A 24696-nucleotide genomic window follows, 5' to 3' on the forward strand; every position below is an offset into this window, starting at 1 on the left:
GAGTGTTTTGCTATATTTTTCCTTAATGTACTTATTGTATCTTCGCACAAACAGTCCCATTTCCTCATCATCCCAATCTTCCTCATCACTTGTATCACTATCCTCTTGCTCTTGCTTTGAGGCCTTGGAGCTTGAAGCCTTTAGAGCTATTGACTTATTCTGTACCTCTTTCTCCATGTTCTTATCCTTCTTTACCTTTTTCTCATGCATATCTAGTCATTTAAGGTGTTGCTCATGTTCTTCAAGTTTACCAAAGAGAGTGGTGATGTCTAAGGTATTTAGATCATTTGCTTCTTTTATATCTGTAACTTTGGGTTGCCATTCCCTTATCAAACATCTTAAAACTTTGTTAGTAGCATTTGCATTGGAAACAGGTCTATCAAGAGAATTTAAACGATTTATAAGATGTACGAATCTCTTTTGCATATTTTTAATGGATTCACCACTTTCCATATGAAAGAGTTCAAACTCTTGAGTTAACGTGTTGATTCTAGCTAGTTTGACATCATTTGTGCCCTCATGTGCAACTTTCAATGTGTCCCACATAGCCTTAGCAGTTTTACAATGGGAAACACGATAGTATTCATCAACTCCTAGAGCTGAGATTAGAATATTTCTCGCTTTCCAATCGTATCCATACTTCTTTTCATCTTCAGCATTCCAACTAGTTTCTGGTTTATGAATGACAGCACCAGCCTCATTGGTCATAGTAATTTCAAAAGGACCATTAACGATGGCTGTCCAAATGTTCCTATCAATGGAGTTGATATGAACACACATACATGTAAGTGCAAGCATACACTTGTCATACCCCAAATTTTGCCCTCTTCATTTCATCTTCAATAACTCAAGGTTCAAGGGTTTATTCAAGCAACATTCTCCTAATCGAGGGTCTCTTAAATTAGGGTTTGCACTTTATCAAAAGAGTTTGAATCTCTAAGACCTCAAATGGATATCAAGGTGTCTCATATGTCTCAAGGCATCTCTATGTCAAAAGTCAAGCTTCTATTCCAAGGATTGCTCACTCAATGGCTCAGATGATCAATAATCAACTATGTTGACCTAAACGTCAACTATAGTCAAAATACAGTCAAACTTCAAGATTTTTGGTCAAAATCAAGTAGGTGAGGTTAAATCCATCATTTGATCAAAGATTGATCATGATCCATTAATAAAAACTCAGAAATGAACAAATTCAAAAGGTTCAAATTAGGGTTTTTATAGGAGAAAGTCAACTCAACTTTGACTGGCCACAACTCTCACATGAAACATCAAAATTTTCTCACTCAAAGCCTATTTGGAAGGAAATTGGATTCTCTACAACTTTTCCTCTCACAAGCCAAGGCCTGAAATGCTTCATTTGGGAGATATGGTACAAAAAGATTACAGGTCCTTTTCAAAAGTCAACCAAAAGCAGTCTTTTTTCAAAGGGCATATCATCAAGATAAAATCTCCAAATGAAAAATATGTTCCAAAGTGGCTTATAGAGGACATCTTGAAGTTTCCAAAAAGTACTAGAACTCTCTCATATCCTAAAAATTGAGGGAGATATGCCTCGTCGAAGTTGGCTAAAATTTGGATGGAGAATGTGAAACAAAGTGGTTTAAAATTGATATTTTTCCGAATAGGCCTATCTTTTTATGTTGGGGAATTGTTTCTAACATGGCCCATGACTTATAAGCCCGTCCATATATTATTCTATTATTTATTTTATTTATTTTGGATTTTATTGATTAAAATTGAAGTTAAATCAAAATAAGTTAAATAAAAGGCCAATTAATTGGGAGAAAATACATGATTGAATATTTTCAGTCAAAAAATAAATCAAATATTATGATTAAAGGCGAGGCAAGTGATTGGAAATCAATTAGCATGTGATTAAGTCAAGAATAGAAAGTTTTGCATTTGGATTTTCAATCAAAGATTCAATCACTCAATGATGGATATTTTGAGATTCTTGTTAACCTAATTCGTGGTACTATAAGAGCAGAACATGATCAAAGCATTAGGGCTTCTTTTTTTGGAGAGGAAGAATCCTAAAAAGGGCTTCAAAATAAACGTGAGATTCAAGAGACTTGCAGTCAAGGTTTTAGAGGGTTTGAAGCAAAATAAAGTATCCCATTAGCCTCCTGGTGATGCTCTGATCGATTCCCGCCCATAACCATCGATTGAAAGGGTCTGAGACACAAAAACGCAGCCGTGGTCAAACCCCACTTTTTCGAATTCAATTCCCATACGTACAGGCATTTTAAACTCGTTTTGATTATGTATTCATGCTTATAACATTGTTGCGATGCTGTCTGGTTGATTTAATTGGAGTTTAAGCGCAGGTACAAAGATTTGCCATGGCTAGGGTTCATAAGCTCTAGATTGGGGATTTTCAGTTAGAGGTGAAATCAGCCCTAATTAACGGTGCCATGATGTTCTGGATGCAATTTTTAATGGATCTGGGTATTTACATATGACTTATATTGCGGTTATGATGAATTGGTGGTTGCAGGTCATTAGCCATGAACGGAACCGTAGCAAAATGGCAGCGAAGTCGTAGCTAATTTCTGAAAAAAACCAGTCCCCACGAAGGAGATGAACAGCGTTCGCGCTTTTGTGTTTTTTTGAAATCGCGAATTGCTTATGTTAAGTGGAAGCAGGTTATATGACAATTAACGAAAAGTGGCGCAGCGGCGAAGGGAAGCGTCCAAGGATTATAATTAGCAAGGGCGCAGGTTCGAACCTCACTTCCTGCATTATATTTTGTTCAATTTCTTTTTATTTAATTATTTAGATTAAGTATAAATTAGTTATGTCTGATTTAATTAAATTATTCAATTAAGGTTAGATATAAAATTAGGGTTAGTGTTATAATTAGGGGTTAGAATTATTTTCCCAATTATTTTCCCGATTATTTCGATTATATCGACTTAATTGATTTAATTAATTTTAATTGTTAAAAATCATAAAAAACCTAGAGATGGCTTACCAAGGCATTAGGGTTTGCCCAATCCCACTGGCCATTTGGCCAAGATATTAGGATTTAATTTATTATTTGTTTCGACCGAATCTATCGGTCGCAATGGTTAATAATCGATTAATTTAATTAATCAAATCCAATAATAAAAATACATCTATTTTGCTAAATGGTTTTAGCCAAATCTATTGGTTACGATGATTAGCATACTCAATTCGTTATCGTGTAATAATCAAACCTATTGATTATGAGGGATAATGATAAATAAATTGATAATTTAAATTATTCAAAACACACTCATTTGCTATTCGTGATAACCGAATCTATAGATTAGAATGGTTAGCAATCCTTCATTTAATCCGTTAACCATGGTGATCAAACCTATTGATCATCGCAACTAACGGTAATATATTAAACCAGGGTTGTACGCCATTTAAAACACTCAAAACTCATCTCTTCAATACTGCGATTTTCAAAACTACGATAAGGTAATTCAAAATACCTTGCGAACTTCGCAATTTCAAAAACTACGATAAGGTAACTCAAAATACCTTCAAACATCCATATCAAATCTAAGGCGTACAACCCTTTTCCCGAACTACGTAGACTCTGATCCTCCATAAGGAGGTACGTAGGCACTTGGCAACAAGGCGAGTCCCCTTCCTCAAAACTCTAATCAGGTTCAAACTTTGTCCTTTAACCCTATTAACTTTCTGTCATCTTTCTTTATTTTAGTCATAAACCTTTACCTTAAACACAAAACCTTAGGAAAGGGTTAAGGGTGCCTAACACCTTCCCTTGACCTGATTATAATAACTTACCCAGATTTCTTAACTGCGTAGGGTTTCCTATTCGCCTTGGTAGAACAGGTGGCGACTCTAAAAAGTTTTATTTTTAGGGCAGGTTGTTACAACTGTAACACTCCATATTTTCATAATTTAATTTAATTAATTTAATTGAATTATGGGGAATTATTTGGAATTATTGAGGATTATGAGGAATTAAGCAATTGGGCTTGAGTTGTGATTAGTAAAGAGGGGGTGCATTGGTAGGCCCTATTACTAATTAAAATAATTTTATTTCATTTTTATTAAAATAGAGGGAGTTGTGGAATAGAGAAGGTTACAACATTTGGAAAAGAGAAACACGTGAAAAGAGAAGAGGAGCAAAGAAGTGCGACAGAGGAAGAGCGAAGAATCAACCTTCAGGTAAGGGGGGACTCTTCCATTTATCTTCTATTATGGGGTTATATGTAGTAGAATGGAATTGAACATGTTTCTCATGCTAATTGAGTTATGCTTAGGTTGTAGAGATGTTAGGTTTTAGGAGAATTGATTAATAATGTTGTATTGATCATGTGTGGTGTGAATTGGATGATTGAAATGTGTTATAAATGTGTTAATTGTGTTTCTGGTTTCCATTTTGGTGTTATAATGCATTTGGGTGCGAATTGGTATGGATTCGGGTCGATACGGTGTTGAAAAGAATGGTGTTTTCTGATACAGCAGCGTAGGAACCGGTTCCCAGGTGGGAGGAACCGAGTTCCAGTAGTAGAAACTAGAAGAGAAGGAATTATGTTCAGCAGGAACCGGTTCCCATGTAGGTACAACTCGGTTCCTAGTAGTAAAAATCAGAGAGGAGTTTCTGAAGGATTTCAGGAACCGGTTCCCACGTAGGGAGGAACCGAGTTCTGCGTGACTTTTTCTAAAACTTTCTTAACTTCGAAAACTCCTAACTTTTAAACCGTAAATCCAATTTTAGTGCCGTTTTGAGCATAGTTAAGCTAATCAAATGATTTACATAATAAAATAATGTTTTGAGTCGTGACTCGAAATTATTTTGAAACACTCGATTTTAATTGGTTGTGGTGGTTTATGCATACAGTGGGTGTTGTCGTATCCTTGACGATGGTGGATCGGTGAGATGGGTTATCCCAGATTTTGGTACCACATGCATGTAGTTGCATTGCATTAGGCTACTTGTGTTATTATAACATGAATGGAAGATTGTCCAATGTTATAATATGTGTTGATTATGTGTTTGTTGTACTGATTGTGTGGTTGAGAATCTGATTGTAACTGTAATTGGGTGAATAGCATGTGATTGATATTTTATCATCTATATCCTATAACATTGGTTAAATGCGAATGAGACTCACCCTTACTGTTGTTATTTTTCAGATTGAGGAGTAGCTCTTGTACTTGGTGAGGAATAGCTCGTCAAGTAGTTCGTTAGAGTTAGTTGGGTCCGTGTCATGCTCTGGTCGTGTAACACTGGGGACGTCGTTTGGAGTTAATTGTTAAACTCTTTTTATTTGGGTGTTTTATTATGGTGGTGTTTTAAGTCTATGACTTTGGACGATGCATTATTCAGATGTTAAAGATGTTCCGCTGTGTTAACATGATGATCTGAATAATTTTGATTTAACGTTCTCTTTTATGGCATGACATGAGTATTATTTAATTATATGGAAGTTGTAATGCCTTTTTTCATTTGTTACTCTGATTATTGTTTAATATTTATGCGGGGTATTAGAAGGGTGTTACAATAGTGGTATCAGAGCATAGTCGGTTGTTTGAGTCAGAGTCTTAGTGTCGGTTAATCCCTCGTATGCGATTAGTGTAAGGTTGACACTATCGATACTTCTTGTTCTAATGAATATTGTTTTAATATTTAGCAGAACAATGGCTGGAAGAGGAGGAAGAAACGACGACGCGATTGTTGAGGCTCTGGGTATGATCGCTGGGGTGCTGGGAGGGAATGCCAATGGGGCTGGTATTGGTGATGACAGGCAGTTAAATAGTTTTCAGAGGAACAACCCTCCGTTGTTCAAAGGCACTCACGATCCCGAAGGCGCCCAAAAGTGGCTAAAGGAAATTGAAAGGATCTTCCGAGTGATTGATTGTGATGAAAATCTGAAAGTGAGATATGGTACTCACATGCTGTCTGAAGAAGCTGATGATTGGTGGATGGCTAGTAGGGATGAATTGCAAGCTGCTGGTGTTGCAATTACTTGGGTTGTGTTCAAGAGAGAATTCTTGCGGAGGTACTTTCCTGAGGATGTTAGAGGTAGGAAAGAGGTTGAATTTTTGGAGCTGACGCAATGTAACATGACCGTACCGGAGTATGCATCCAAGTTTGTTGAGTTGGCAAAGTATTATGTCCACTACAACACTGATGAGGCTAGCGAGTTCTCGAAGTGTGTTAAGTTTGAGAATGGTCTCCGTGACGAGATTAAACAGGGTATCAGATATCAGAGGATTCGCAGGTTTGTTGATTTGTTTGACTGCAGCCGAATCTTTGAAGAGGACAATAATAAGCTGAAGTCATCACACTCTCGCAAGTTAGTCGACAGGAAAGGGAAGAAGCATATGGATCGTGGTAAGCCGTATGGTAAAGGTAACCAGAAAACTAGAGGCTGGAAGAAGCCTAGTGGGGGAGACTCAAGTGCCCCTATTAAGTGCTTCAAGTGTGGAGAACCTGGATATCGCATTCACGAGTGCAAAAGTGAAGGAAAGAAGTGCTATAAGTGTGGTAAGGCAGGCCACATTGCTATTGAGTGCAAAGGAAACACTGTAACTTGTTTCAACTGCGGAGAAGAGGGCCATATTAGTCCTAAGTGTCCTAAGCCAAGGAAGAATCAAGCTGGTGGTAAGGTGTTCGCCTTATCTGGTTCCGAGACTACTCCAGAGGATCGGTTGATTAAAGGTACGTGTTTTATTCATGGCACACCTTTAATTGCGATTATAGACACTGGGGCAACACACTCTTTTATTTCTATGGATTGTGCTAAAAGGTTGAATTTAGCAAAGTGGTTTAAAATTGATATTTTTCCGAATAGGCCTATCTTTTTATGTTGGGGAATTGTTTCTAACATGGCCCATGACTTATAAGCCCGTCCATATATTATTCTATTATTTATTTTATTTATTTTGGATTTTATTGATTAAAATTCAAGTTAAATCAAAATAAGTTAAATAAAAGGCCAATTAATTGGGAGAAAATACATGATTGAATATTTTCAGTCAAAAAATAAATCAAATATTATGATTAAAGGTGAGGCAAGTGATTGGAAATCAATTAGCATGTGATTAAGTCAAGAATAGAAAGTTTTGCATTTGGATTTTCAATCAAAGATTCAATCACTCAATGATGGATATTTTGAGATTCTTGTTAACCTAATTCGTGGTACTATAAGAGCAGAACATGATCAAAGCATTAGGGCTTCTTTTTTTGGAGAGGAAGAATCCTAAAAAGGGCTTCAAAATAAACGTGAGATTCAAGAGACTTGCATTCAAGGTTTTAGAGGGTTTGAAGCAAAATAAAGTATCCCATTAGCCTCCTGGTGATGCTCTGATCGATTCCCGCCCATAACCATCGATTGAAAGGGTCTGAGACACAAAAACGCAGCCGTGGTCAAACCCCACTTTTTCGAATTCAATTCCCATACGTACAGGCATTTTAAACTCGTTTTGATTATGTATTCATGCTTATAACATTGTTGCGATGCTGTCTGGTTGATTTAATTGGAGTTTAAGCGCAGGTACAAAGATTTGCCATGGCTAGGGTTCATAAGCTCTAGATTGGGGATTTTCAGTTAGAGGTGAAATCAGCCCTAATTAACGGTGCCATGATGTTCTGGATGCAATTTTTAATGGATCTGGGTATTTACATATGACTTATATTGCGGTTATGATGAATTGGTGGTTGCAGGTCATTAGCCATGAACGGAACCGTAGCAAAATGGCAGCGAAGTCGTAGCTAATTTCTGAAAAAAACCAGTCCCCACGAAGGAGATGAACAGCGTTCGCGCTTTTGTGTTTTTTTGAAATCGCGAATTGCTTATGTTAAGTGGAAGCAGGTTATATGACAATTAACGAAAAGTGGCGCAGCGGCGAAGGGAAGCGTCCAAGGATTATAATTAGCAAGGGCGCAGGTTCGAACCTCACTTCCTGCATTATATTTTGTTCAATTTCTTTTTATTTAATTATTTAGATTAAGTATAAATTAGTTATGTCTGATTTAATTAAATTATTCAATTAAGGTTAGATATAAAATTAGGGTTAGTGTTATAATTAGGGGTTAGAATTATTTTCCCAATTATTTTCCCGATTATTTCGATTATATCGACTTAATTGATTTAATTAATTTTAATTGTTAAAAATCATAAAAAACCTAGAGATGGCTTACCAAGGCATTAGGGTTTGCCCAATCCCACTGGCCATTTGGCCAAGATATTAGGATTTAATTTATTATTTGTTTCGACCGAATCTATCGGTCGCAATGGTTAATAATCGATTAATTTAATTAATCAAATCCAATAATAAAAATACATCTATTTTGCTAAATGGTTTTAGCCAAATCTATTGGTTACGATGATTAGCATACTCAATTCGTTATCGTGTAATAATCAAACCTATTGATTATGAGGGATAATGATAAATAAATTGATAATTTAAATTATTCAAAACACACTCATTTGCTATTCGTGATAACCGAATCTATAGATTAGAATGGTTAGCAATCCTTCATTTAATCCGTTAACCATGGTGATCAAACCTATTGATCATCGCAACTAACGGTAATATATTAAACCAGGGTTGTACACCATTTAAAACACTCAAAACTCATCTCTTCAATACTGCGATTTGCAAAACTACGATAAGGTAATTCAAAATACCTTGCGAACTTCGCAATTTCAAAAACTACGATAAGGTAACTCAAAATACCTTCAAACATCCATATCAAATCTAAGGCGTACAACCCTTTTCCCGAACTACGTAGACTCTGATCCTCCATAAGGAGGTACGTAGGCACTTGGCAACAAGGCGAGTCCCCTTCCTCAAAACTCTAATCAGGTTCAAACTTTGTCCTTTAACCCTATTAACTTTCTGTCATCTTTCTTTATTTTAGTCATAAACCTTTACCTTAAACACAAAACCTTAGGAAAGGGTTAAGGGTGCCTAACACCTTCCCTTGACCTGATTATAATAACTTACCCAGATTTCTTAACTGCGTAGGGTTTCCTATTCGCCCTGGTAGAACAGGTGGCGACTCTAAAAAGTTTTATTTTTAGGGCAGGTTGTTACAACTGTAACACTCCATATTTTCATAATTTAATTTAATTAATTTAATTGAATTATGGGGAATTATTTGGAATTATTGAGGATTATGAGGAATTAAGCAATTGGGCTTGAGTTGTGATTAGTAAAGAGGGGGTGCATTGGTAGGCCCTATTACTAATTAAAATAATTTTATTTCATTTTTATTAAAATAGAGGGAGTTGTGGAATAGAGAAGGTTACAACATTTGGAAAAGAGAAACACGTGAAAAGAGAAGAGGAGCAGAGAAGTGCGACAGAGGAAGAGCGAAGAATCAACCTTCAGGTAAGGGGGGACTCTTCCATTTATCTTCTATTATGGGGTTATATGTAGTAGAATGGAATTGAACATGTTTCTCATGCTAATTGAGTTATGCTTAGGTTGTAGAGATGTTAGGTTTTAGGAGAATTGATTAATAATGTTGTATTGATCATGTGTGGTGTGAATTGGATGATTGAAATGTGTTATAAATGTGTTAATTGTGTTTCTGGTTTCCATTTTGGTGTTATAATGCATTTGGGTGCGAATTGGTATGGATTCGGGTCGATACGGTGTTGAAAAGAATGGTGTTTTCTGATACAGCAGCGTAGGAACCGGTTCCCAGGTGGGAGGAACCGAGTTCCAGTAGTAGAAAAGAATGGTGTTTTCTGATGCTCAATCTTCGACTTCTGGCAAGTCAAACAAGCATAGACTGAAAGGACAATTCAGTCATTGGAAGATTTGTTACGTGCTTGTGTATTGGAAAAAGGTGGTGCATGGGATAGTTATTTTCCGTTGATCGAATTTACCTACAACAATAGTTTTCATTCGAGCATTGGTATGGCTCCAATTGAAGCTTTGTATGGTAGGAGGTGTAGAACACCTTTGTGTTGGTATGAATCTGGTGAGAGTATGGTGATTGGACCAGAAATTGTACAAGAGACCACAGAGAAGATTAAATTGATTCAGGAGAAGATGAAGGCTTCTCAGAGTCTCCAGAAAAGCGACCATGATAAGAGACGAAGGACACTTGAATTTCAAGAGGGAGATCATGTGTTCTTGAGGGTGACTCCTAAGACTGGTGTTGGTAGAGCACTGAAATCACGGAAGTTGACTCCGCGTTTCATTGGTCCGTATCAGATTACAGAGAGGATTGGGGAGGTGGCTTACCGTATTGCATTGCCACCAACGCTTGCGAATTTGCACGATGTATTCCACGTATCACAGTTGAGGAAATACATTGCGGATCCATCTCATGTTGTCCAGGCATATGATATACGGTTAAAGGATAACATGACAGTTGAAGCTTTGCCTATGAGAATTGAAAATCGGAAGCTGAAACAGTTGCGTGGCAAAGAGATAGCACTGGTCAGAGTAGCTTGGGGAGGACCAGCAGGTGGGAATGTGACTTGGGAACTGGAAAGTCAGATGAAGGATTCCTATCCAGAGTTATTTTCCTAAGGTATGTTTTCGAGGACAAAAACTCTTTTAGTGAGGGAGAGTTGTAACACTCCATATTTTAATAATTTAATTTAATTAATTTAATTGAATTATTGGGAATTATTTGGAATTATTGAGGATTATGAGGAATTAAGCATTTGGGCTTGAGTTGTGATTAGTAAATAGGGGGTGCATTGGTAGGCCCTATTACTAATTAAAATAATTTTATTTCATTTTTAATAAAATAGAGGGAGTTGTGGAATAGAGAAGGTTACATCATTTGGAAAAGAGAAACACGTGAAAAGAGAAGAGGAGCAGAGAAGTGCGACAGAGGAAGAGTGAAGAATCAACCTTCAGGTATGGGGGGAATCTCCCATTTATCTTCTATTATGGGGTTATAGGTAGTAGAATGGAATTGAACATGGTTCTCAAGCTAATTGAGTTATGCTTAGGTTGTAGAGATGTTAGGTTTTGGGAGAATTGATTAATAATGTTGTATTGATCATGTGTGGTGTGAATTGGATGATTGAAATGTGTTATAAATGTGTTAATTGTGTTTGTGGTTGCCGTTTTGGGGTTATAATGCATTTGGGTGCGAATTGGTATGGATTCGGGTCGATACGGTGTTGAAAAGAATGGTGTTTTTATGATACAGCAGTGTAGGAACCGGTTCCCAGGTGGGAGGAACGGAGTTTCAGTAGTAGAAACCAGAAGAGAAAGAATTATGTTCAGCAGGAACCGGTTCCCATGTAGGTACAACCCGGTTCCTAGTAGTAAAAATCAGAGAGGAGTTTCTGAAGGATTTCAGGAACCGGTTCCCACGTAGGGAGGAACCGGGTTCTGCGTGACTTTTTCTAAAACTTTCTTAACTTCGAAAACTCCTAACTTTTAAACCGTAAATCCGATTTTAGTGTCGTTTTGAGCATAATAAAGCTAATCAAATGATTTACATAATAAAATATTGTTTTGAGTCGTGACTCGAAATTATTTTGAAACACTCGATTTTAATTGGTTGTGGTGGTTTATGCGTACAGGTATATTAATGAATATTTCACCTGTATGATGTTGTGGTTGTAACTGGTGTTTGTTATACATGTATTGTTGGTATAAAATATGTGTTTTACTATGGTTGAGAAATAGCATTATTGTGTATAGCTATTGATTATTGTAGTTGATGATTATGACATTTGGTTGACTTATGTGGGTGATGAGCATGTATGGTTGATACATGCATTTCATAATCATTGTGTGGCTGATCCTTGACGATGGTGGATCAGTGGTAGCTAATTCCCATTGTGTGGAATTAGTGAGTGGGTGTTTCTGTATCCTTGACGATGGTGGATCAGTGAGACGGGTTATCCCAGATTTTGGTACCACATGCATGTAGTTGCATTGCATTAGGCTACTTGTGTTATTATAACATGAATGGAAGATTGTCCAATGTTATAATATGTGTTGATTATGTGTTTGTTGTACTGATTGTGTGGTTGAGAATCTGATCGTAACTGTAATTGGGTGAATAGCATGTGATTGATATTTTATCATCTATATCCTATAACATTGGTTAAATGCGAATGAGACTCACCCCTACTGTTGTTATTTTTCAGATTGAGGGGTAGCTCTTGTACTTGGTGAGGAATAGCTCGCCAAGTAGTTCGTTAGAGTTAGTTGGGTCTGTGTCATGCTTTGGTCGTGTAACACTGGTGGTGTTTTATTATGGTGGTGTTTTAAGTCTATGACTTTGGATGTTGCATTATTCAGATGTTAAAGATTTTCCGCTGTGTTAACATGATGATCTGAATAATTTTGATTTAACGTTCTCTTTTATGGCATGACATGAGTATTGTTTAATTATATGGAAGTTGTAATGCCCTTTTTCATGTTTTACTCTGATTATTGATTAATATTTATGCGGGGTATTAGAAGGGTGTTACAACAACACTCATCAAGAGTTTTCGATTCATGGCAAACATCATAGATGAACAAATATCAAGCTACAAGTGAATGACATAAGGAAAAGCAGGATTTTGGCATTCTAAGGCTGCTTAGGTCGACTCACCACAGGCCTAGGTCGACCTAGAATGCTTCATTCACTAAGCAGAAGAAATTGTCTCAAATAGGTCGACCTACCATGTTCTTAGGTCGACGCAAAATGAAGAGAATAGAAAAGTTTCACCTCTGTTCCATTTAGGTCGACTCAATCATATACCTAGGTCGACCTAAACTGAAGAAAAATCACAAGAATAAAAACCAACTACTTTTAGGTCGACGCAGAGCCCCAACAGGTCGACCCAACTGGAAACAAATATAATTATGTTGAATCTGTTCCATTTAGGTCGACCCAATCAATGAAGTAGGTCGACATATTTCCTCAAAACTTGCCAAATGATGTGTTTGCCCTGTGTTAGCTGTACTCCACCTATATATATTATTTTCAGGTAATTATGGAACTTGAACACCAACAACTGAAAGATACACAAAGGCTTCTCATCTTCTTTCTTCTTCTCAACTCCAACATAATTACACACAACAATTCTTGTGGTGAGGGTTTGTGATCAAGATCGATAACGTCCATGGAAAGGAATTGAAGGTTCCCAGTGGGTGAAGATTTGTGGGGGTTTTGGTGAATAAAATTTGCGGATTTTGTCCTCGAAGATTGGTGAATTTTGGGGGTTTTTGTCAAGAGACTTCATCAACGATTCAGCTGAGTGTAGAGATTTAAGAACAAGGGTTTGAGCAATTCATGAAACTGTAGAAAAGGAATCAAAGATAAGCTCTTGGAAGATACTTGATCTGGCTCAAGATCAAGGGGAAGAAGATACAAAGAATCAACATAATCGGTTTATCGTTATTGCTTTGTTATCTTATTTGTATAAACCTTTTTTTTAAACATAATGAAAGACATCCCAATTCCCGTTTGGAATTGGGGGCAGATGTAGTCGTAGCAAGGAAGATCGACGAACTGCCTGAACAAATATCGTGTTCTTATTGCTTTTATCTTTTAGTTTACGTTTCGCTTATTTCTGGTCATAATTGCAAATTGATTAACATATCAAGTGTTAAACTTGTGTGATAAGATTCTGCATGATCATCACAAGTCACCACACATTGATACATAACTCAATTTGGACATTATCACCAAGTGTTTGATATATTGCTTTCCTCATATATCTAAGTCATTGAAAACAAGTTTACTCAAGCAAACACTTAAACGATCTATCGCATTTCAACTTGTTGATTCTCTAATAGTTTTCATCATTACATTGTAATCAATTTGTGGTTTAAATACATATCTGATCCTTCCCGTAGCGGTTCGGAATGGACGCGAGTCGATCCCTAACGCTTTCGCCATATTTTTTAAGGAAATCCGAATAAATTCTGAAGTATCTATTCATCCCCTCTAGATACGTTAGCCTAGCTGTTATACCCCAAAATTTGCCCACTTCTTTTTTCAGGAAAGTTTCAATATGAAAATTAAGAGTCTCATATAAACATGGATTTTTTCAAAATATCCTGACATATGAAGAACTTGGTTTTCAGAATTTTTTCTTACACAGTAACTTGGCTTACAGTGGAATTTATTCTTACGCAAACGCCAAATACTGTTCTTTACTTCACAAATACTATTTATTTATTTTACAGATAAATAGTACTAACACAGTTCATGCAGGGTTAAATCTTTTTGCAGGCGCAAAAGCAGGAAACTCACACTGTACTGGTAACAATTGTTTTTGTTTTCCCACTAACTTTTGTGCTATATTCCATTATTTTCAAAATCTTTTCAAATCTATCCTTTCAAATTCAAATCTCAACTTTATTCTATCCATCTCTCTTTTCCCAACAATACCTTACACTTTCTTTCAAATCTCACTACCACTCAAATTTCCTTTTGTACGGAATCACATCATTCCCCAACGTCTCTATCATCTTTCCATTCTATAAATACCTCTCATTCTTCCCACAAATCTCACATCAAATTCTAAATCATCTTTCAAATTCCTACCTCATAATCCATCATTTCTTCTTCCCTAGCAAAAATGGCAAAATGGATAGAAACACTGCTTCTTACAGTCGTCACCATTGCTACGGTGATCACAACTTTCTTCTGCCTACACAGTCCTGAGAAGTGTGGACCTGCAATGGTTGCACTCCCACTCCTCTACATGTTATTAATCATAGCATGGTTCGTCAACCGTCATTTTTAAAATTTGTCGTGTTTCTTATTTTCTTAAACGTACCGTTTATTCGTCGTACTTTTCAATATAGTATGTAATATTTATACTGTCAGTATTAATTGTTGTACTAGTTGTCATAATATTGCTTAATTACTAAGATAATATTTTGTGTATTTTCTGCCAGTCAAATATTTCTATTTCTGTGCATTAAATAATTTTCAGGTTATTATCGGTAATTTTGCCCGCATACCGTAAATATCAGTTATTTATTATGTTTCTGTTTTCTAACAAGTCATGTAAATAAATTTTCATGCTTCACACCAAACAAAAACAAAAATAACAACAAAAAAAAAAAAAAAAAAGAAAATTAACTTTGACGGTTGATTTTTCACTTTAACTGCTGCTTCAGTACACGAACAGTCGGTTGACAGACAAACTGCAGACAGTACAATTCACAGTGATTTGTACAATCAATCAAATCAATCATTCACAATTCAAATTTCCAAGATTTTTGTGTTAGAAGTCTTCTGAATATCACATGATTAGCAGAAACTCAACACTGCACAAAAATCAGGTACGCTTAACTGCCTCCTATACAAACAGTCCCTAATCAGGGTTTTTCTTGTTTTAACAGGAGCAACAAGTTTTGAGAGCTCAAATGGATTTCATATACATCCATACATCTCAAAGTACCATCATACAAATTTTCAAACTTCAATTCACTCAGACGCACCGTCAGCAGCTCAAACAGTCAACAGACGACCCGTTTGACCAAAAAAGTCAACTGACAGTCAAAAATGAAATTTTTTGTCAAAGTCCATATTTTGTCAAAGGATTCAACATTTGATCATTGGATGATCACAATTCATCAAGGAAAGATCAAAAATCAACAAAACCCTAAGATTCAAAATTAGGGTTTTTGCCTGAAAAGTCAACTCAACTTTGACTGATCATAACTCTCTCATCCTTCATCCAAAAAATGTCAACCAAAGCTCATTTTGAAGGAAATTCAATTATCTTTCAAATGCAATTGATCCCATGGTCATAGCATTCACCATTTGAAAAATATGGCCAAAGACATTACAGGTCATTTTCAAAGTCAACAAAAAGACACTTTTTTCAAATGGACACACAAGGAGAACCAAAAATCATTTTGATATGAGACCAAAGACATTGGTTAGAGGACTCTTTGGGGTTTCCAAAAAGTGCAAGATCTCCTTCATATGACAAAAATTGAAGGATTTACACCTTGTTGAAGTTGGCTAAATTTTGGGAAAATGCACGAAATCAACATTGCTCAAAAATGTTTTTTTTCCAAAAGATGCCAAGTTTTTATGGTCCAAACATCTTTGCCATGTTACTATGGGCCTCCCACGACCAAGACAAAGCCCACATCTTTATTGGCCATTTTTTGCATAATTTTATCTTACTTTAAGATTAAAATTAAAAGGAAAATGCATGGATAATGGTTGCTTGGCCTCCAAGTATGACTCACTTCAAGGAATCTTCATTTTTTCTGCAAGAATTGAAGAGCAAGACAAGAGCATTGAATGGAGTCAAGCTTGGTCAACAATTCAAAGATTTTTAATATTTTAAAAATCAAACTTTCAACAAAGACAACAAAGCTTCTTAGCTTGAGTTCCAAGCAACTTTGGGCTATAAAAGAAGCATCATACTTCAGCAAAGGGGACACACGAAATAGGGCAAGAGTATAGCAAGAAATATCACAAAAATTCTCAAAATTTGCATATACTTTGTAATTTTCAAATTCAAATTTCCAATCAATATCAATACCAATAAACACTTCTAATCATCTCCTCAAACATTATAGAGTAAGATTGAGCTCTAAATATAGACATATGAGAGTCGTATAAAGCACTTAAAGCTCTTCATGTACATATGAGTTTTATTTTCGTTTTTGTATATGCAACTAATTTCACTGCAAACTAACCACCCTAACATCCTTATGGGGACCTATATGTGTGATCTGGGCCTTAGCATGAGTGTTCCAACGTGAGGATCAGGCTCCACCATTAAAACGAGTCCATGAGTGTTTAAGCTTCATCTTCTTCGTATCCATAGCTAGGAGCTTCAAACCTTAAAACAAATGACATATTTGGATTCAGGACACTCTAATTAGTGGATCTGGGTCACTTGTTTCTATTGCTAACTCGTATTTTTTGCAGGTTCATAGGTTGTTAAAAAACTGGAATTTTAACGTCCAAATAGGGGAGGTTAAAAACCCCCGCTATTTGAAGCTGAAAACCTCACTTCTGGAGGTTGAAGACGACCACGCGTCCAAGCGTGGTTCGTCTGACTTTTCAGCGCGCCAAGGTGGCCCTTCCCTCAAATCTTATTCGCTGGTCAATCCAGCGTGGGCCCCTGCAAAGACTTTGAATCCCCTTGGATTCAGTGTACACCATCATACCATGCACCTACAAATCTGTGCCCTTGGATCAATCTCAAAGCCAATCCAACGCCTCACACATGCAAGCTCACCATGCTCCTTCATTAATTGCCACACCAGATCAGTATCCTTATATTTTTAATTTTATTTTCTATTTTTATTTTAGTTTCTTTGATAAATTAATTAAAAATAGTTAAAAACTTCCAAAAATTCCACAAAAAATATTTTAAACTTCTAAAATAATATATTATTTTATGAAACAAAAATATTTTATTTTTCTTCAAAATTTCAATATTTTTCATAATTAATTAGTATGTATTTGTATATTTGCTTATTAATTATTTTAATTAGTCAAAAAAAATCATAAAAAAAATTGTTCTTTGTGTTAAATATTGTTTATATATCATAAACTAATTTTGTACATATTTAGGATAATTTTCTCTTTAAGTTTTAATTATTTGTGTAATTATTTGCATAATTATGTTTTGATTAACTTAAAATATCCAAAAACAAATTTCAAAAATTCCAAAAAAATTAGTTTTGTTCTAAAATCAATTAACAAACCTTTTGTACATATTTTTAAACTTATTTGTTAGGTTTAATCATATTTCCATCTTTTCTTTATTTTAAATTAATTAATAATGCATTAATAATATTTAAAATAAATCACAAAAATACAAAAATATGCCTTTTATTTCTTGCAATTTAAAATTCCTAGATAAATGTATAGGATGTCAAATTCATGTAAATAGGCTAGTTTACATTTCCCGCACAATCGATGTAATAGCGTAGATTTACTTTCTGCACTTTACATTTCCGCATTTTAATTTCCAGCACCCATATAAACTGCGTGTATGTCAAAGATAAAACTGAACCGTCAGATCACTAACTTCAAAGATAAATATCTGAATTCAATCACAATCACATTTGCACCTCCTAGGGTAACCCCTTTTCACTCTTTTCAAAATCAAAGTTACATTTCTACTGTTTCGAGTACAAAATCGAACCTTTTGTTTATATCCGACGAATGGATAGATTTTTAAAGGGAACAAGGATAAAGACCTCCTAACTCAGGGTAGACCTCCTAGTTTGCTTGCTCAAAATCAAAACAAACAAAATTCTCATACACTGTTGTTTTTTAAAACGAATTTTCCAAAAGACAATATTTTGTATACATCCAAACACGGATCATTACAAAATTAACGATCTTTTCAAAACATCTTTCGAAAGATAAACAAGCATTTGTATATATCCGCACAAGGATCATTACAAATTCTATTTGCAAAGGTATTTCAAAAACACAGGTAAAGCATTCCGAATCAATTGAAAAGTAAAGCAAATGAGCTAAGCAAACTAAAGAGCCCATGGATAACCATGGATACAAAGGGTGCTAACACCTTCCCTTTGTATAACCTACCCCCTTACCCAGAATCTCTCAAAGGTCTTTTTTCTGTTTCTTTTATAAACCTTTCCTTCATTGGATAAAATAAAAGGTCGGTGGCGACTCTGTAAACTTTTTCAAAAGTGACGCGAAAGCGTCCGATCGACAAAAAAGAGTCAGTTCACGTATCCCACCCACGGAGGGGTATGGCCCGAAAGGACGGTCCACAGAACTGGCGACTCTGCTGGGGAATACAAATTCAAAATGTTTTCAAAAGGGGTTACCTTTAGAGTATAGATCATTTCGATGTTTTCAATTGTTTGATCTGATTGCTTTACTTTTCACAGGTTTGCTTGGGTACTTTGCTTGTGTGAAAGATTCTAACCCGAATCTCGAGATACCTTAAGTATATGACAATAGACCAAGGAAACTGTACGGCATGTACCGATACGGTTGATCTGGTAGTCATCGTTAGTGTGATACTTTGGTTTATACTGATGTCCCTTGAAAGCGATCAAGGAGTATATTAGGCTTCCGAAGTGTCATTAACACTAATTTGTCTTAGAACCTTTTAGTTGAACTTGACTTGTGGCCTATTAAGTGGCTAGCTTTGAAATTGATCGAAGCTAGTTATCCTCGAGGAATATTCTTGATCGGCCGTCCGAGCGCCGTATTGAGATGTTGTCTCCAAGGATCATAGAACCCGAATACTATTCTAGGACAGGTTTTCAACCAACTCAACTTCAGAGGGGAGGGTATCACCTATCAACCTCATGCAAGCCTTTAAACCTAAGGCTATTGTTTGATTTGTTTTTGTGTGCCACATGTTTGCATCATAAACACATCATTTTTCACTACACATTTCAAGGATCAAAGAGTTTACTTTTGTTTTTGCAGGTAATGGCTCCCGCCACCAGAGATTACATCCGAATCAATATCTCAACGGTGCCATCTGAACTCAAAGTCTTGGTAGCAGAATTCCCCAGGAATGCTCAATTCACTGAAAAGCATGGTCACCTACTCCATTTGGTTACCTCAAAGTTTGAAGAAGACATGATACGGGTCCTGTTCCAGTTCTTCGACCCTGAACATCATTGCTTCACATTTCCTGATTACCAGTTGGTACCCACTTTGGAAGAATTCTCTGAATTAATTGGATTACCAATCCGAGATCAATTACCTTTCACTGGTTTAGAAAGAAAACCAAAACCTGAAGTCATTGCTGCTGCTTTACATCTGCAAAAGTCAGAAATCAAATCCAATTGGGAAACAAAGAGTGGAGTTGAGGGTTTGCTTGCCAAATTCTTACTGGAAAAGGCTCGACTACTGCTAGAAAACAAAAGTTATCCAGCTTTTGAAGAAGTTATGGCTCTTTTGATCTATGGGTTGGTTTTGTTCCCTAATTCCGACCAGTTCATAAGTGTACACATCATCAACCTTTTCCTAATTCGCAACCCGGTACCAACATTGCTGGGAGACATCCTACACTCTCTACACACTCGTACCACGAAGAAGCGAGGAACTCTCATGTGCTGTATACCACTGCTGGCTAGGTGGTTTACATGTCATCTTCCCCGATCAGTACTGAGAAATGAACAAAGAGCACAATGGTCTTACAGAATCATGTCTTTATCTCATTCAGATATCCGATGGAACAACTTCTTTCAAAGAGACATTACTATCATTGATCATTGTGGAGAATACCCTAATATGCCACTCCTTGGCATTAAAGGAGGTATCACTTACAATCCCTCTCTAGCTCTACGCCAATTCGGATATGCAAGAAGCAACGGTCCTCATGACATGATTATCCGTGGCATTGTGTTTGATTACGAGAATGATTCTCACAGACACCGACGAAGATTCATACAGGCTTGGGACAGTGTCTATAGAATAGAAAGCAAAACTCTGGGGCAATGGAATTCTATTCCTATGGAACTTTACCTCAGATGGGTGCGTACTCATGCTCAAAAACTCATGATGCCCTATCCCGCTGTTCTACCTGTGACTATCGAATCAGAAGTCGAAGGTTACGAACCTCAAGTTATTCTACACCCGGATATGCCAACTGACTTGGAAGAGTTGCAAAAATCCTGGGTTCAACTCAAAGAGGAAAGAGACACCTTCAAAGAACACTGTCAGGACTATGAGAGAAGGCTATTCGAGCTCACCAGACAGCTTCAAGAAGAACAAAGAATCAACGCATTCCTGGGGACAAAGAAAAAGCGCCCACGGGAGACCTGAAAGATCATTTATTTTATTTTCTGTCTTGTAAGCCCAAATGAGGCAAAGAAAAAAGAATAAATTGATTAACTAACGTTTGTTGCTTCTTTAACAAATCTAGACTCTATGATCCTTGAAAACATTGCACACATGCATTCACATGCATTGCATACACATTGCATTTCATACATTGCATTTCATACATTGCATTCATATACATTGCATACACATTGCATACATGGCATCCAGTCATACACATTTCATAACAGGTTCTCATGACGGGTTTCTCATCTCTTCGCTGTTTATTTCAGTCAGAAGAGATGGAATCTGAGGCAAGCATCAAGAATCTCGAAGTACAGAATGCCCAAGTTCAAGTGGCAATTCTGGAACTGGCAAAGGGGCAACAAGAGCTGAAAGCCCTGGTACTCAAGAAGAAGAAGAAGCCCAAAGAATCTGCAGGCTTGAGTTACCTGAGAAGGAAGATCAAGATCCCTGTCAAAAAGATCAAAAAGCCACCAATCCCTGAAATAGTCGGTGATGGTGAACAAGAAGATAATCAAAGCAACCAGGGTTCTGCTAAACCCTCTCTCTCTTCAAATGAAGAAGAAGATCATTCTGGAGACGAACAGGATGATGACAAATACCAACAGTTGGAGGATCGTATGAAAGCTATGGAAATACAAAAAATACCTGGCTTAGATTTCAATGATCTGGGACTCGTGTCGGATGTTGTCATCCCTCCAAAATTCAAAGTTCCAACCTTTGCAAAGTATGATGGAGTTTCTTGTCCAAAACTACATTTGAGATCTTATGTGAGGAAGATACAACCTCATACAACAGATAACAAATTGTGGATTCACTTTTTCCAAGAAAGTCTGTCAGGTACACAACTCGAATGGTACTACCAGCTAGAAAATACCAAGGTTCATACTTGGGAAGAATTAGCTGCTGCTTTTTACAAACAGTACCAATACAATGCTGATCTTACACCCACTCGTACTCAATTGCGAGGCATGTCTATGGGACCAAAAGAAAGTTTCAAAGAGTATGCACAAAAGTGGAGAGATATGGCTGGAAGGGTTCAACCACCCTTATCTGATCGCGAACTAGTCGACATGTTCATGGGCACTTTAACTGGCCCATTCTATAGCCATTTGCTGGGAAGTTCATCATCAGGTTTCACTGACCTAATACTGACCGGAGAACGTGTCGAAAGTGGCATTCGAAATGGAAAAATTCAAGTAGGATCCTCCTCTGGTACTACAAAAAGGCCCATCAGAAATGAGGTCAATACAGCGCAAATTCAGACAAGTCACAAAAGTGATCAGCATCAATCTGTAGGGGCAGTTATGATCTCCGCATCTGCACCTCAAAAAGATCAACAGCCAAAATATACGCATCGACCAGATGCACCAAGAAGAACTTTCACCAAAATCAACATGCCAATCTCTCAGGCATTGCAGCACTTGCTTAAAGCGGATCTGATCACATTAAGGGGTCCTCCGAAGAATGTCAATACTTCTTCTCTGAATTATCGCCCTGATGCAACATGTGCCTATCATTCAAACTGTCCAGGACATGACGCAGATCACTGCTGGGCCCTGAAAAATAAAATCCAAGACATGATAGATGCTGGAGAAATTGAGTTCGATCCTCCAGAAACTCCAAATGTCATCACAGCACCTATGCCAAAGCATGACAAAACTGTTAATGCTATCATAGACACAGTTTACATTTATGATGTGAACGAAGTATCAATTCCACTCCTCGAAGTCAAAAGAAAGTTCATCCAAGCTGGTTACTTTCCAGGTTGTGATCCCGACTGCTTTTATTGCTCACGCCAACCCAATGGTTGTGAAAATCTAAAGATGGGAATTCAAAAACACATGGATCGCCGTATCATTATGTTTGAGAGGCTCCCTTCTATGGACATGTTGGGCAAAGTCTTTGCCAACGGGATAAGAATGGAAGACGTCTCAGTGATCTCCAGCTTACCATTCAAAATCTCTACCAAGGCTCCATTCAAACTTTCTGCTACACTCAAAGTGGCATCAGTGGTCATTGCTAGACCAACTCCATTTCCATACTCCTCAGACAAAGCTGTCCCATGGGGATATGACACTAATGTTTACATTCATGGAGTTAAGCAGGATCCCTCGACTAAAGAGGACGCAACACTAACTACTTCAGCTGTAAGTAACATTGCAGGCACTAGCAAGATCACGAGAAGTGGAAGAATCTTTTCACCAGAAATTTCTCCAAATATTGCTGCTAGTCCAATCCAGGTTCCAATTCCTATTCCAGATATCAACACTCGAGGCAAAGAGCCACTGATCGAACCAGTTCAAAATCCGGTAGAGATCACTGCTGAGGATCCATCAAAGCAAGAGATGGACGAAATATTGAAAATCATCTGCAAAAGTGATTACAATATTGTCGAACAACTGGGGCATACTGCTTCAAAAATCTCAATGTTATCTCTGCTAAAATATTCAGAAGCTCATGCTAAAGCTCTAATGAAGTTCCTTCAAGCTGCGCATGTGCCTCAAGAAATCCCAATCGACCAATTTGAGAATTGTGTCGCCAGTCTTACAGTGCCCAATGGTCTTGGTTTCTCTGATGTGGATCTAACTCCTGCTGGAAGAAATCACAACAAGGCCCTGCACATCTCTATCGAATGCAACGGCACCACTCTGTCTCATGTGCTAATAGACAATGGTTCCTCTCTAAACGTGTTACCAAAGGTAATACTGGAAAAACTTGACTTCAAAGGAGTTGTGCTACAACCAAGTGATGTGGTTGTAAGAGCCTTCGATGGGTCAACAAGAACGGTGTACGGAGAAGTTAAGCTCCCAATCAGAGTGGGCTCTCAAACTTTCGATGTTATCTTTTCCGTAATAGACGTTCTTCCAACATACTCCTGTTTACTAGGACGCCCTTGGATACATGGGGCAAACGCTGTAACTTCTACCCTGCATCAGAAGTTAAAATACCCAGTAAAAGGAAAGGTTGTCACAGTCTATGGCGAAGAAGAATATATGGTCAGTCACTTGAGCAACGACAAGTATGTTGAGATGGAGGGCGAATCCATCGAAACTCCGTATCAAGCTTTTGAGGTTGTATCTCCAGATATCTCTACCACCAAGCATATTCCTGCTACTCCAGCTACAACTATGGCTTCTCTCAAAGATGCCAAAGCCATGATTGAACAGGGTGATCGCACAGTATGGGGACAACTCCCTGATATACCCTACAAGTCCGACAAGCTAGGTCTGGGCTATAATGGTGAAAATCAAAAGAATGATCAAAATCCTCGCTCTGAAGGGTTAATATCACACTTCGCCAGCCAAGAAGTAAACGCCATTGATGATGAAGGGACATACTTGAACCACATCATTCAGCCATATCCAGACGAAATTCCACCCATTACCATGGGAATGTGGGATGCTGTGGGAGGACCAAATGACGGTTACAACTACCAGTATATCACACCTCAGAATTCTTACATTGCTCTGGAAGATCTTACTCCAACAGAAGAGGGTAATCAAAATGACGGAAGTATCACAAGTCCCGTCACTCAGCAATATCAAAATCCACCCAAAGAAGTATGGGACACGCTAGGAGAACCCAGCGGCAAATACGACTATATGGTGAAATATTCCGCTCCTCCGAGCTTTTCAACTCCCATCAAAGACATTGTCCCGACTGGATGGGACGAACAGTACGACGACAACTTCGCTCTTGAAGAAGCCAGGAAGATGCCAAACAACGAAGGTTATTTTCTGTCACAGTACACTCCTTATCAGGATGCACAAGTCTCTATTCAAAACATCATTCCTACTGCATGGGACGGCCTTATCGAGCATCTCGCTCAGCCAATAGAGGGACCTCCACCTGGATTCTCATATCCAACAAATCATCCAACTTATCCTGAGGAATTACCTACGCATTTTCCCACTAGCGGAATCAATGCTACGGAAGACGAAAAGAACAACTGCAACTGGAACAGCTGGGTGCTCCCTGCT

Source organism: Vicia villosa, unplaced genomic scaffold, assembly GCF_029867415.1.
Source record: "Vicia villosa cultivar HV-30 ecotype Madison, WI unplaced genomic scaffold, Vvil1.0 ctg.000399F_1_1, whole genome shotgun sequence".
Taxonomy (NCBI): Eukaryota; Viridiplantae; Streptophyta; class Magnoliopsida; order Fabales; family Fabaceae; genus Vicia; species Vicia villosa.